Source organism: Osmia bicornis, chromosome 6 (genome assembly GCF_907164935.1).
Source record: "Osmia bicornis bicornis chromosome 6, iOsmBic2.1, whole genome shotgun sequence".
NCBI lineage: Eukaryota > Metazoa > Arthropoda > Insecta > Hymenoptera > Megachilidae > Osmia > Osmia bicornis.
Genome location: NC_060221.1, coordinates 6428320 through 6444159, shown reverse-complemented (window position 1 = coordinate 6444159; position 15840 = coordinate 6428320). Strand labels below are relative to the sequence as shown.

The window sequence follows — 15840 nt, the reverse complement described above, 5'->3', positions numbered from 1 at the left end:
GCTGAATGCGACGAGAAAACCTGGTGAACGGGATGAGACGTATAGGCGTAGAAGGGAGGAACGAAAAAAGAAGAATAACCCGCAGACCTGGTGGCGAGGAATCGTTACCGGTAGACTGCCACTGGTCTTGCTTTTTCGACTCGGTGACAGGTGGCTGCGTACGCTTCTTAAAAAGGGGAACCCTTTGTTCTTTTTTTCTCTCACAAGCTATCTCTTACGGGTCGAGACAACACCACCGTTTAGAGAGGCTGGCGCCACGAAGCGCATAACGATACTCGAATTTAAATATTCACCGCCGGCGCTGGAAATGTATTGCTCACTGTTTCTTCCTCTTCTTCGTCTCACGACGGTTGGCGTAGATTGTTTTGGTGTCGGACAATTAGCCTTGAGTTTCAATAGGGATGGTTAATTCTATCATACGAGTAATTTTTTATGAATTAATCAAAACAGTCGATATTGAATGATACGTTGTTATATGAGACTCACTCATTAACTGCCAAATTTTTATTTTTGATATTTTTATTCAATATAATCCTATTGCAAATGATAAAAAATATATATATATATTCAAATCTCCATTTGGGGATCGTGGTAGCAAATAGGTTAAAAGTGCAAAATTGAAATTTTATATTTTTTTCTCGTACACATTATTATAAAGAACCCCTGAAGAAATTTTAAATGAAGCATTCCAAACCCTAATTCACCCCATTCGGTCTACAAATTTTCACAAACAGATAAAAAGCTCATCAGCGTTCTGGCAACCGTGTAAATGTATCTCAATGAATTTCGACAAATTTCTACCGTTCCCCCGAAACAACGAGAACGGAAGCTTCATGCGTATCAACGTGGCGATTCCCAGAAGTCACCAGTTATCCGCTGCGTGCGAAGCACACGCTACTTCGCGTACATATTTCACCGGAACGAGCAGATCTATCACTCCAATTCGTCCTGTTGTTCCAAGTGATGCACGATACTCGCTGCTTTCGACGTGCGACAATCCTCAGATAAATCGTGCTCGATCGCAACGCGTGTCAGCGTGTTACCGTGCCTCTTAAATGCCAGATTGCGCGGTGCAAATCGTTCTGGTAGCCCGAACGACGATACATTTACATATTATGCGTACACGGTAGCTGGAACCTCCGGTTGCACCACGAACTGACTCTTAATGCCGAGAATACGAACCCTCTTCTTCGGCTTAGACGTTACCCTAAGACGTGAGAATTTTAAGAAGAGGCTGCTTTTCGGGGGTTCGCGATCATTTCTTGGACCACTGGCTTCTGGGATTCTTTTTAGAGCTAACGTTTGCTCGAAAATAATGAGGAACATTTAGATTCTCAGGAAATCTTCTTTTTTTTTTAATAGATAGAATTTATATAAAATTAAATATCCTCGTATGCTTTGAACTTAAGAGCTGATCAAAAGTATCGAAACTTTTCGTGCGAAATCTCGATGCATGAAGCAACGCTTACTCCCTGAGAAAAAGAAGACCCTTGTTAAACGCCTGATTGGAAAAGTTCAAGCAACGGATACACGTATCAAGGGAGTTGCAACACGCGTCCTACGGTCGTGCAATTGTTATATTGTAGCAATAAGAGTTGCATCGTTCCTGGTCGTGGCACGCGATCGAAGTAAGTCCCCTATTGGTAAGCCTAATTGCAAGAACCACGGTATTTTCTCTGTGGGTTACATAACGAAATCACCTCTGCCGGCGTATCCGGATCTCGAGTTGTTTGTCGAAGGAATCGGTGTGAATCACCCCTCACGCGAGAATCGATCGGTGAACGTTCGTGTTCCGCGGTGTTTACAACGAAATCTACATTTCGTCGAACCGTCTTAAGTTCGATCAAGAAAAAGACGAGTAATTTATGTAGAATAGATTTCATCAAAGAATTTATCGATTTAATGATCATTCATTATTTTCACCTCTGTATTTTGCATATTTTGATACGTTATTATTGCATAAACGTTGTATACTCGCAAATTGCAGCTCGGTATTATGAAAAGATAGACACACGCTATGTAGCGAAACCATCGGAGGAAAATGAACCTGCAAATGGCTTTCACGCTTGCTCGAGACCATGAAACAAGATAAACGGGGTCCACGTTTCATTTTTTACCCTGTCGATGGTAAGTTCTACGAGTCATCGTTCGAATCCACGGGATTAAGAAAGAAATCTTACTTTTCCCGCGCGACGAAACAAGGTGGAGAGGATCGTATCTTGCGTAGACGTCTCGCATCGCCGGATGCGCGTGTGCCTCCCTCGTTTCCGGCCGTAAGGCTGCTTAAGCTCATTGCCATGCTCGTCGCCACGCCCGCCCCCGGAATATGAAAACGAAATCATATTCTTTGTTTCGCTGCCTACCGATCGGCTCTTTTATTTCTTCCATTTAACACAATGAATGCTGTGTCGGTCATCCCTGACTGTCACCACAATATATACAGGGTGAGCCACGCAACTGTTTCAGGTGATAACTCTGTTATTAACGCATTCATGAAAAAATGCCAAAGGAGAAAGATAAATGGTTCGAAGAGCACTACATCGGTAGGCCCTTAGATTTTTTTAAGTGCAAATAATGCGCGTGCAATTAACGATTGCATTATTTTTTAAACGATTTTATTTTCCAAACTTTAAACAGATCTTTCTCTCTCTCTTACTTTCTATAATCAAATCAAAATAAGAAATATAATAATCAACACATTTTTTTTTCAATGATTTTAAAGCTACAATGACACATATGATCGAAACATCGAGCAACTCGACTTGCATAAATTATTCCATAATCAGAATAACTGAATTTCTGCGGGCACTTTGCGCAATGAATCCTACTGACGAGGCGAGATAGAAAGAGAATAGCAGCTATTTTAAAGAACATCTTAAAACATAAACCGTTGTGTTTTTTTTAGTATTCGATAAGAAGAAGCGATACCCGTTCGCAAACATCGACGACCATCCCAAGTCAATGGTAGCTTTCGTCAGGGCAACACAGTTTCTCAAGATCGCTCGTTAAGCCGGTAAAACCCACAACTACGTAATTGCAGCGATCATACGTTAGTTAGGTTAATAACTTTGCATTATAAATGTATTAAGCTCGAATCCAATTACGTCGGTTGCGGATTCGTTGCGAGATGTAGCCGGGGCAAACGTTCATTTCTCTCAGTCCGACGATTAATAACTCGGAAACGGGGCTACGAGGGGAGGGAAGACGTGCTAATTTTTGAACACTGAAATCAACCATTCGTTCACACGCTTCGCGAACAGGTATCTTCGGATTCGCTAAACCGAAACCCTATCAGCTACACTTCTGTTACTTCGCTTCGATTTCCTCAAACGTTCGATGTAATATAAATGTAAAAAACTAACAACGCGGTTAAATTACGTAACCTGAATTTTAATGAAATTCTTATGAAACTATGCTTGATAAACTTTATACAAGATTAATTCCAGTAAAATTCGATTACCTAACCGAAGCAATCTATAAGGAATAAATAATAATTTTTAGGATGAAGAAACTGACTTAACTGAAATGAAATGAATACCAAGTCTATAATCAAAATGGCTGAATTTAAATTCGATAGAATACTGAATTTCAAACTAACTACCCTCGCATCAATAATCATCAATTTCCAATCAAGTGTACGCGTCTCATCCGAGACCGATAATTTCGTTGAAAAAATCTGGAACAGCAATTTGTCTAGATACGTTCCAACTTTTTCTGGCGATTGTAATAAGATAGAAAGGGAATCCAATCGATGTTATACGAACTGGCGAACGATTCGCCTTGCATAATCCGCTCGGAAGGCCCAAAGATCGCGGTAAAAATCCTTTAAAGTTACACCAGCTTAATTAGAGGTGAAGTAAGACGGCACTTTCCGCGTCACTGCTTCGACAGCGTGCAAGAAAAATCAACCGAACGACGCCGGCCACCGCGACAGCCCCGGATGCTTTCGAATGTTTCCCGCAATTTGCAATCATGAACGCCCAGTGCACGCGATGCGCATCTGGTGCATTCGAACGTCACGCTCTCGAGCGATTTTAACGCCTGTCAAAGCGGCATCGCGCTCGACCGGACGCAGCAAAGCGGAACAAAAGTTTCCTGGCTTTTCTTATATTTTCTAATCGATTTCGTACCTATATGTATATCGAAATTGTGCCTGAAAAATTCAGAGTTATTCAAATATTCAAATTTCGAATCGGACCGAAGAGCCTCCCACGATTTCGTGTATCTAATTACGCTTTTCTTCGCCAAGGAATTTCACAAACGGTCGATTCGAGAGGCGAGCAAACGACCGGAAGATTAGAGTCGAAAGGGGACACAATGGAACAATACGTTACGAGCGACGCGGAGGATGCACCGAACGAGATGACACGCAAATAAGTGTGCGAACGGTGACAGTGAAACACGGTCGCGATAGAGAAAAAAAACGCGAGTGCCACCGCGGGTGGCAATTAGTCGTGTGCTGGAAAAGTTGAAAAGTTGCGGGAGAAAAACGTTGTGCCAGAAGGAGAGAAAGAGAGAAGAACAGAGTCGATGGACGACCGTCACGGAAGGAGGGCGTTACACACACGCGTGTACACGATTGTGTCACAGATGTCATAATCTTACGTAATTGGGAGCCATCGCCGGGCATTTGTAAGCCGCACGCATGCGAGAGCGAGCCGGCCGAGCGGTACGCACAGCAATTTGCTTTGATTCGGTATTGTAAATTGTGTCGCGGGAAAAGTGATGTCCGTTGTTGCAAAATCACAGCTCGCAATTGTTGCTAACGATAACTTCTGATCCATATCAGCGATTTCGATAGAATCGTCCAAGGACCATTAACCCTTTCATTATGGGCAGTACACTCTAATAAAAAATCCACTTTATTTTATATGGACACAGGCATTTAAAATTATTTCCTTCGGTAAACCTTCTTTTAGTATTATGCTTCCTTATAGATATCAAAGATCCCTCTTACTTATTGTTTCGAAACTGACGAAATTAGAATCAGGATATGTTTCACGCAAAATTTTAACTATTTCCTATTATAGTATCGCGGAAAAAATAAATCAAACGTAGTCGGAATAGTTCAGGAGCAAGGCTTGGAAACTGATATCTATCTTGTCATTAATCAGTCCATCTACCTACGTTACAATAAATTTTTGCCCTCCTGTTACCCTCCGTTTCGCCTGGTTGACTCATGGCTGGCGTCCAATCTAATGGTAACCAGGCTGTTACGGATCGTGTCGAAGCGTTTGCTTTCGTAACTTGCCCCGATGATATGCGACGAGCGCACCACCCGCGGCCATTATGAAATAACGATATATATATTCCGCGCGAGACGCGAGCACGCCTCGAGTTCTGTATCGTGCTGTTACGATATACCCGTTCGTTCTGAGGAACACCAGGAATCGTGTTTCAACCGTGCTCCGTTCGCACCTACATACATAAGTACTCCGGCTACTCTCACGTATCCATTGTTCTTCATAAACATCCGAACGGTTTCTGATTTTTTCAAATTCCCATAAGAAGATTTTAAATGATTTTAACGGCGAACGCTGCCAGCCCTTCGGTGCTCGAAAATGAATTCAAGCGAAGATAGGAGGAGCTTGCTGCTCATTATTTAAACCACCCCCAGGAAAAAGCGGTCTCGCGAACCGGTACCACCCCCTCACGAGGAATTAGCAAATCTAACGTAATAATTAAATTATCGCCGCGGCGAACCGTTCATGGCAGTTAAAGGCGCGTTGTTCGCCGCGGATCGTGCTAATGAACCGTCCCGCGCAAATGGCAGTGGGAATAAATTTGAATTTACATTACGTCCACGGTGGCGTGTAGCTGCCTGTCTGCGAACAGACGGATCCTCTTGATGAGCCGGCTTTGAAGAGCAAACGAGACGAGTGGAACGGGGCAAAGAACGATCATCGCTGCTCGCAAATGAATTCAAATACCGTTCTTATATGTTTATCGAATTGATATTTCAAATAAAATACTATTTAAATATTTTCTACTACGATTATTTCTTTTTAATTTAAAATAAAATTATTCATTTTCGAATGGCAGGAGCCAAGTCTATTTTTACCTAGATCTCTGAAATGTGCTTTAATGACCAGATAAGATTTTTTATTTTAAAAACGAGGAGTATCGACACCTTATCTACCTACTAGTTCCTGATTCAGTTATAGATGAATCAGAAACGATCAAAGGCTTGTTAATTAGTTTGCAGTCAATAACCGCTGGTCTATTAATAGGTTTCCGGTCTCTGCGCGGCGTTTAAAATGCGAATCGAGGCGTTTACATAGATAACCGAGCACCCACCTAAATAATTATCCCCCTTAATTCGGAAATATAACGAACGTCCGGCCGTGAGTATCGTCGTGGCACGGCCATAAACGCGCTACAAATATCTGACATTTACATCGTTGCATATTTATTGACGTCGCTTTGCATAAACGGTCCTGAATATACATGCGCGTCATCGAGGCGAAATTCATTGACTTCGAGAGCTCGCTTCGTGGGCAATTATACACGACTTCGTCGTAATGCGACACATTTGTATTTACATTTCATTTTCGCCCGGTCTCGCGCCTCCAATTTCTACGGCTAGTTAATTGCGCGCCTCCATAATGAATACCACGAATCTAACGCGTAACAACGAAAAAAAAAAATAATCAAAAAAGAGCAGCATCACGCGTTCGCGGGTTAAGAGAGCAAATACGAACCGTGGGAGGAAGCCATTTAGAATCCTAATCCAATCTTGCTGCGAACAGCTCGAGAACGTCTTTAATTGAGTACCACCAATCTCGACGTCTAGTGTCCTGGAGAACACGTATCCTGATCCTTGTTTCACCTATACAACTCGAATTTTCTACGTTTGCAAAAACGAATGATTAAGCGCTTTTGACGAACGGACGATTAAGACACAAAATTTATCCTGTTACTTTGTAATTGACTTGTTACATGCGAGTCTCGATTTTGAATGACAAGGAAGAAAATTTGGAATTTATGACAGATAAGCTGACAGATACGTTATATCAAAGTTACACACGTGTACAGGGGATTAAATTACAGAATCAAACACGATTGACAAGGATTAATCAACAGTTACTCGGTGTCTAATAAAACCATGTTTTCATTGCAACATTTTCGAAGGAAGAAGAGAAAAATGAAAGGAAAGAGTAATAAGGAATAGAGACAAAGGTGACAGAAGCGGGAAGATTGCGAGAAAGTGCAACACGAAGGATCACGAAAGGTATTATCGCCTTATTTTCATTTCTGCGACCGGAGAACGTGTATCTTCGCGTAAAAGTTCAAGATGTCGATTACGAAATCGAATCCGCGTTGAGCCGTGCGTGGTGAGGTGCCAGGGTCGACACGTTTGAGATCGAGCTATCAGCCTGGCCGCTCTAACGAAGATCGATACATTCGTTAATTAACGAATAACCATTTTTTTTCTCCATCTCCTCTTCATCGTTCTTTCTCTCCCTTTAAATCTGCGTACACGCTTACGATGCTCGTGCAATTAAATCCGCGCGAGAGAGTGACGCACGAGCGCGAGGTCGTCGCTCGAACTAATTAGCACATTCCACGCGGACGATCTTACGAAACGTGAGATAGACGCTCTATAATAGGAGCGGTGATACCCACGTTGAAATAATCGATACCCGACGATTTATTGCGCGGATTTTCGCGCGAACTCATTTATTACCGCGCGCAAATCGATGCCGATTTCTTCCGCAAAGAGAAAAGTCTTTCGAAGCTACTCGTTCGACCGAGTCCATACCCGTTTCGCGATTAATAAAAGATGATCTTTCAAACGCGTCACGAATCGCTGCGATATTAAATTGTTATATCCGACTTCGTCAAAAAGAATTATGAAATTCTAACTGAAATGTAAGCTTTCGATCTTGAATTAACCCTTTTGCAAACACCTAAAGTTTGACATAGGTTCTTAGAAATAAAAAAAACTATGGTTATAGCCATCTTTACGGTGAAAGTATTCAAATCTATGTTAATTTTAAACAAAATTATTGAATCGTTTGAAACGATACCTCCAAGTGTGTACTGAGCTTTAGCGCACAGAAAGGATCGAAAACAAATAAATCGTTCGATGGGTTCTTTAAACGACGCGCTACAAACGAGGATCGAACATCAATTTACCTTACATAATGGCGATGAAAAATTCTCGCCCGAGAAAAAGAGCGTCGAACCAAAACGATCGGTACGAGGCTGGCTAACCGAGCGTCGCTATCAAGATCGTATTGCCTTCGACACCTGAGCCCAACAGCTATCCGGCACGTGTGAATTAACCCGAACACGATCCACCAGCGGGATGAAACCGATGTAATCCTAATTCGAATTTTTTCCATTTCGCGTTCGCCGGTATGGTGAAAGAGAGAACGGGCCACGCTTGCCGCGAGCCGAAGCGTGCAGCAGCTGACGCGAATTACGGGAACTCTCATCTTTACAAAAGCGAATTGGCTCGGTAGAGTAAACACGTAGCGTTAGGTTAGCAGGTTAGCTCGTTATTTCACGGTGTACGCGTTAATCATTGCCTGTTCGCACGATCCGTACGAGGGATTTTTCGTGGCACGGAAATTGAGTCGATTAGCCGGTTGAAAAGTTCGTTTCCAGGCGTGCGGAGGAACGTTTGTATCGCGAGCAAGGGCTGAATCTGGGTTACGTTGCTCGTCTAATAATTCAACCAACGCGCCTTCACGGTCCGCTTGCTCGATATTGTCTCATCGTAATGACGACTCGTTGACCGCGATATGTTTCCGGAAAATCGCACGCGAAAAGATCGCGATCGACGAACATTTTGACCGATCGTGGATCGTAGTGAAAGTTTCTTCCCTGCTATATTTTAATTATCCTCCTTTATTTCCTGTGTCCTATAGCTCAAATAAATACCCAAGTATCTCCTTATCCATGCAAGGATTAACCCGTCAATCCAATTTTCTACAAGGTTTCAAGCTTACCGAGAAAATAAATGAAAAATCCGCGAATCGAAGAAAATTGTGGTATCAAAAGCGGTAAAACAGCGGCGCTCGTACGTTTCTTTCGCTACATCCCTCTTTTTTTCATGTAGCTACGCTCGTTTCGTATTCCCGTGCGACCATCGGCCACGACGCCACCGTACATTCTAAGAGACTGACTCATCCGCGTGCACTGCCTCTTCTTCATCGACACAGGACGCTCTACGTCTGGTCACGTCCCGTGGCACGGAGAGCTGCATTACGCACCCTTCGTACACGCTTCTATGCGCTGCGCTCTTAACCAGGTGCCTGTGATGTATTATCTCTGGCGCGCAATGAGACCTGCTAACGCGGAACACGTCCGCTCTCGCATTACAATGAAGAAATGACGACGGCAATAAGCAACGGAAAGGGACGTTGGCGAGAGGAAATCCTCGATAATTCTATTCGCGATCTTTCGAATTCTACCTGACACTCGAGATCATGACTCAAACAATCGGGGTATTTTTAAATATTTTTAAAGTCTCCATTTTTGAACTAGAGCTCTACTATGTTATGTTAAGATTAATCCTTGAACAGCGGAGCCTGTGTCAATCGAGTCCCAAATTTACAAAACATATGAGTCGTTTAATGCAAAAGTGGTGTAAGTCAATTTTTTGCCTATTTAATTTAACACCGCATCTCGAATGCTTGAGCATCATTCTCCTTTTGGCAAAAGTGATGTAAGCATATTTCCATTGGTTTCTCCGTGGATAGCAAAATAAGTAAAATCATCAACGTTCAAAGATAGTATCAACCTAAAATTAAATTAATAATTTTTAAACGAAAGAGTTTGAATTTTTCAAGAAACAGTGCAGAATTTAAAAAATTAAGATTGGAGCTGTCTCCATGGTCCGCCGTCCAAGGGCTAATGCTGAAATTCCCAAGTGTCATCCCTAATACTGATCAAATGCCATCGGTAGCCATAATTTCTGACATTCTTCGCGAAATTGAAAGTCTTCTCGGTTTCGCCCGAATGGACGAATCATCCATCACCGAGGATGATGTCTTTCGAGATCAGTGGACCGGGAGATCGCGACGAGGTGCGATTACAGCTGATTCGTTGGTCGGATCCGGGCGCGTGTGTGGAACGGCCGATAAACGAGCGGCGTGGTTCGCGGCCAATGGCATAAATCTCGGTTCGCGAGGCACGTATGTGCGTGAGGTACGAGCCACGCACTGGGCGTGTCGCACGCAACGCCTGGCACGTGGATAGCTGGATACGCATCGACGGCTTCTCTCGTGCTTGCATGAATCGTGTGCACTCGACTGAGTATGTGCAGTGCACCGCGTTGTTTCGCGCGTTTACACGCGATTCCAGATATGCACCGCCTTGTCTCGCTTTCCGGCGAGGAATTTCAGAAAAATGCGCTCGAAACGGTGGATTTGCCTTTCATTAACACGTTCGCTACCAGTCTGAGAAAAAAAATTTTGCACCACAGCTCAGGATATATTTTTTGTTAGAATATGTTCTTAATTATCATGGGTCCTTTTAAAACTGAAAAATGTAATTATTTCTAGACCAAAGACATCTTATTATTTTTAGCTCAACAATACTGTTCATTTGCAAATTTCTTGCAATAACTCTGTTTCCTTCTTGAGTACCAAACAATGAGTCTCGATGAATAAGAAAAATTATTATGATTTCTAACTCTTTCGTTGTGATTTATATTGCAGAGAATTATTTTTGTAGAAAGAATTCGCTAATTTTGAAATAATTTTCTTTTGCACTGATTTTCGTATGAATCAGCAAGGTGACGGACAGGAAGACAGGAAAATGAGTAAAGAAGAAAAAAAGGTAAGTTTTGCTGGTTCGGGTTAGCAAGAGTCGGCCCTCCTAAGCGGCGTCCTGGTACGGAGGCTTGCCGGATACGCGTTCCCTGCATCTGTAACGAGGGATGCACTTCTCCGACGCGCTGCGGCGCGTCGGTGGCAGCGTCGTTGCGCACGATGAATAAAAGCTCGACTCGTCGTGTATCGGCGGTCTGGCGCGCTCTCGCGCGTCCGCTACTTATCCAGCCCGGGGCATTGAAATGCAATCCCTCGCGCGGATGATTTATACCTCGCCAATGCCCGCCCGCGGGGCAGGATGTCGCACGTCTCTTCTTTATGTCTCTATCGTTCGCCTTCGAAAATATCCCGCAGCGGCGAAGCGCGTTACGCTTGACACGTACGTACCAGCACGATCGGCGCCACCGTTCCGCCCGCGGATCGAATCCGAACGATCGAGTGCAATCGATGGATGCTAACGAAAGATTCGAAGTTTCTTCGCTCGCATCGAAGCATATCTCCATCCTTTTTATTTCACAATTCGTCTCGATGATTATGAGGTGCCATTTTAGATGGACGTGTTGTGAAAAAAAAAGAGTTGGATAAAATAGATAATTTTGTTCGTGTGCGAGCAATCAGTCACATGTAACAGTTATTGCTTCTAGTGGTGGAATAACAATAGTGTTTTGATATAAGTAAGCTGGGGCAATGTTCTTTAGTCAATTGCAAGTGCGATGATATTTTGACTATTAATTAATGAGACTTTGACAATGAGTAATTATTCGTTGGGATAAATGAAGTTCTATCGAAACTCGACTGCCTGCAAGTGATAAGATACGTGTCGAATTCACAGAAGAAAGAATAAATAGAGGATTTAAATTCTAATCCCGTTTGTTAGGTGCTCGATTAATCAACACGGTCTGTTGACCAATTTCCTGTTCCTAAATTTAATATTCTCCGTGGCTGTTGCTTGTAGGTCAGTTAGTCGAATACTTTAATTCTTAACCATCGATCACTTATTGCATACTCAAGACACATAAAAATAAAAGTGCTCTAATTCTTAACGTATGTGTATTATGGAACACCATCCATGAGGTTGGACGATTTAAACAAACCAATCACGAAATGTCAGATTTTTACGAGCGTAACCTCGCCGTTCGGACGAATCAGCGGCGAACTATTTCGCCCGGGGTTCGTTCAGAAATTCGGCACGCGGTCGTACGAAACGGCGATAAACAACGCCATTGCCACGAACGCGATCCGAATATCGATTCCAAGTTCACGAAACGGAGTAACGAACCGAGGGGACTCGTGACTAAAGTCTCGGGAGAAAGTCGAGCGAGGTGTAACTGGTCGTAACGAACGATTCCTTTGTTTTCGATTAAAATTCGAACGTCATAATTACGTGGGAAGCGCGGCCACAGTATCGGAAAAACGCGAGGCGTCGACAAGTATCCGGCGCGATTACGGACTCGATCGAACGAGAGAACGTACCCTGGCGATTCGTTACGCGAGCCGGTCGCGTTCGCTCTACATCCGAACGCATTAGAAACGGCCGAGCGTGTAATAAGCGGAGACCGAAAAATTAGCATCTGCCGGCCGGGAGACAATGCCTGATTTGAATAACAATGTTCGCTACCGTGTGGGCTTCTAACTCTTAACTATGGGTTCTAGACGCGATGCGAGTCTGCATATCGCGGCTCGCATACTCTCTTACCGCTTCGCGGATGACAATGCGTCTACCTCCACACAATTTCCTCCCGCGGTCGTGTTGCTCCCGCGACTCCATTAACGAAAAATAAAAAGAATAAATAAAAGATATTCAACTTTTCGAAGCCGTGTTCGATCTTTTCTCGTGTTTTATAGTACCGGTTTCGAAACAACCGCTTACGAAACAGAAACAGATCTCTTAATATATTCTTGACGGGGTTGTTAGATAATGCTGTAATGTTCGCCGTTTGTCTACGATGTTTCTTGTAACCGTGATCAACCGAGTTATTTCAGTTTTGTGTCTTGGGCGGGTTTAATGATATGAATCTCGAACCACGCCCTTCCTCAATTAAAACTTAAAAAACATAAGAAATAGTTGAACGCAGAGTCAATTTTATCAGGTTACTGCATATCAAATGGCCGATTTCGAAATGTAGACAGTCTAATACGATTTGATGAAGCAAAACGGTAGATACGTATAATCTAACGTTTAAACTTACTATTATACAAATTCATTAACCCTTTGACTGTTATGGACGCACATATGCACCCGATGAAAGCTATCGGTGCAGACTATGGACGCATATCCATAGATTATTTCTTGTATATACTAATCATAATTAAATAAAAGTTATCAACGCATATTACTAATTACACACCATATAGTATCACATTATAATGATATGACAAAACAGTGAAAAAGAAAAACAAATGAAAAAATAAACTGAGAAATGAATAACTTGATTCTTATTTCGTACTCACAGAACATTCAAGCCTAGAATCCTCAGTAGTCAAAGGGTTAAAAACAAATCATAAATTACTTCCTGTAAAAACATGCTGAATGGCAGAGCACGAATCTGTACTGTGTCCTTCGCGATAGAACGCACGCGAGAAGCAGTTAAAACGCTCGCCACCCAACAACCCTAGATCAAAGCTAGATCGTTCATCGAACAGCTTCCGCAATTACCAATTAATACGAGCGTACGTGTATTGTAAAAAATATCACGGACTTACCTGAGTGCCAAGAAGCGGTAGCTAAGCCGTGCTGCCAGTTAAGCGTAACATAAGTATGAGCCGTTGCGAGCTGTATACGAGGTCCTCATATCGATGCGCAGATGTCTGACCCTGAAGTGTCTTCACCCTCGGTCGACTCCTGCTGCCACGGTTCGTTCGTTGGCTGTGTGTTGTCACATCACGAGCCTCGTTACACCATCAAACTGACCGCCGGTCACTTCAGGTCCGTGTGTGCCCCTGTGACGGTGAGACGAATATAGTTTGTGCGTGACCAGGGCGGTAAGTGTCATCTGCTGATGCACGATCGTGACACGCACAACTGACACACACATACACACACGCGCGTGTGTGTTTGTACAACGCGTACAAATAAAACGAAATTCCAATCGCGAACACCTACCGTATGATAACCGATTTAACGAACGTGACGATGCTCGCGATCCGACGTCCGAATACACACTGAGCACGATAAGGCATGTACCGTGTTTCGAAAAACACCTTCACGATATTCGAAAACTGTTTACATGTATCCTCGGTATGCGCGACTGCTGCTCGACTTTATAAACACAGATGGGACGAAGTCTGGTTGAAAGTTAGAAATCTAATGTACAAGTTCCCTTAATAACTCTGAAATTAATCATTTTTGCTACTGATTTGAAAATAACGTTTCCCCTTTGCTTTAACCCTTTAATTATTTACATATACCGTTAGGTTAATATACGTTTTGTAAGTTTTGTAAGTTGACCCAGACTCCGTCGTTCAAAACGATCCCAAGATGGCGGACCATGGAGAAAACCCCAATTTTATTTTCTTTTACAATGTTCTTTTGAAAATTATTCTTCCAATATATGAAACCCTTTCGTTTAGAAATTATACAGTGTTCAGTTTAGAATTTCATGGTAAGTGTTCAAATACTTTCGCGAGTCATTGTATATTGCATACGTTTTGTAAGTTTGAGTCAATCTTGACCCAGGCTCTGTTGTTTAAAAGTTAAATAATATTGAAATTTATCTTTATCGTAACTAAGAAGGTTCGAAAGATACGGATCTCTTTAATAAGATCGCATGTTTGAACGGAATTATACAGCGTAAAAGTTCGGTTTTACGGGGTCGTAAATAGCCGCCGGCGTGCACGGTAGCTCGTTACAGTTTATGACGAAGCTCGCGGGACAGTTATGGTTAACGCCAACGATGTCATGTCGAATAACGCGTGGGTGCGAGCGGCCATTGTTCCAAGGTGTCGCCTTCGTAATTTCTCACGACCGGAAAGGAGCAGACTCTTCCCGATGCCGTCGTTCGGACGCGTATCGCTCGCGTTTTCGAGCGGAACGACGCTCAAATAAAACGCGTTTCCAGACGTTGTTTGCGAAGGATGAATTTTTAGCGAATCGCCAGGGTGTTGCGGAACGTCGATGCGAACATAACCAATAAACTCTGATTAGTGTCCGAGCGTGTGCATTTAGAATGAACGTGGAGGAAACAGAAGCCGATACTGCCGAGCGGATTTACAGTTCGAGCCGACAAACGTTGGTCTAACGCTGCTAAAAAGAGCAATTCCATCGGTCGGCTTCTTAGATCGCTGAAAAACGCGTCCTAAGCACACCGTCCGACAATGGACGATGATCACCTTTCCTGCCGGCCACGTAAGCGTAGCATTTAGGCCGAAACAGGTGCCCGCTCGGCCGGGACCATAAAATCGGAACGTTCCAACAGGTAGGAACGGATAAGATAGAAGCTTAGGGCACTTTCGTGTTTACCCGACGAACGAATCACTTTAAGCTTTCATTTTACGGTTTTATTGCGATCTTACGATGAAAAAGGTCGCCGCGATATCCAGGGAAGAAGCGTTTTTTTCTCGCTCCTATACACTTTCCGTCACGTTCGACCCCGATCCTACGTCTACCCTTTCTACTAGCTTCTTTTTCGTTCCAACCTCTCTCTACTCTCATGATCGAACATTATCGTTAATCGACACGATGAATTTACATTGCCGATTCGGCGGCTGGCATTTCATTCCTCTCCGCGGACGAGGATGCTTAAATTTCTCGTCACTCTCGATCGGATAAGTTCTTTTACCCCTTCGATGCATCCGCGCCACGAAGGTCGCGTCGTGTTTCGAGAAGCTGCCGGATCGAACTCGTTCACCGGAGTGTATCAGCTTACTTAGTCGTAGATCGTGCCCGCCAGGCCTTGTTGCCAACATTTATTTTCTTCTTATTGGCTATGTACTGTCGATTTCTGGACTACCTAATCGTAAATCACGGTGCTCGGCCTGTGTGTACCTGCACTCTTCGCTGTACAAGCTGTAACACGACGATCGGCGTATAACAACCGCCACGTATACGGTGCACGCG

At 43.3% G+C, this 15840-nt stretch overlaps 1 long non-coding RNA gene across 1 annotated transcript in view; it reads right to left on the bottom strand.

Moving 5' to 3' along the window:
• Positions 1-13925, bottom strand: part of LOC123987859 — a 140734-nt gene extending 126809 nt beyond the window's left edge. Inside the window, exon 1 of the long non-coding RNA XR_006829498.1 lies at positions 13488-13925. This is a non-coding gene — a long non-coding RNA (uncharacterized LOC123987859). The remainder of the gene's footprint in view (positions 1-13487) is intronic.
• Between the last annotated feature and the right edge of the window lie 1915 nt (positions 13926-15840).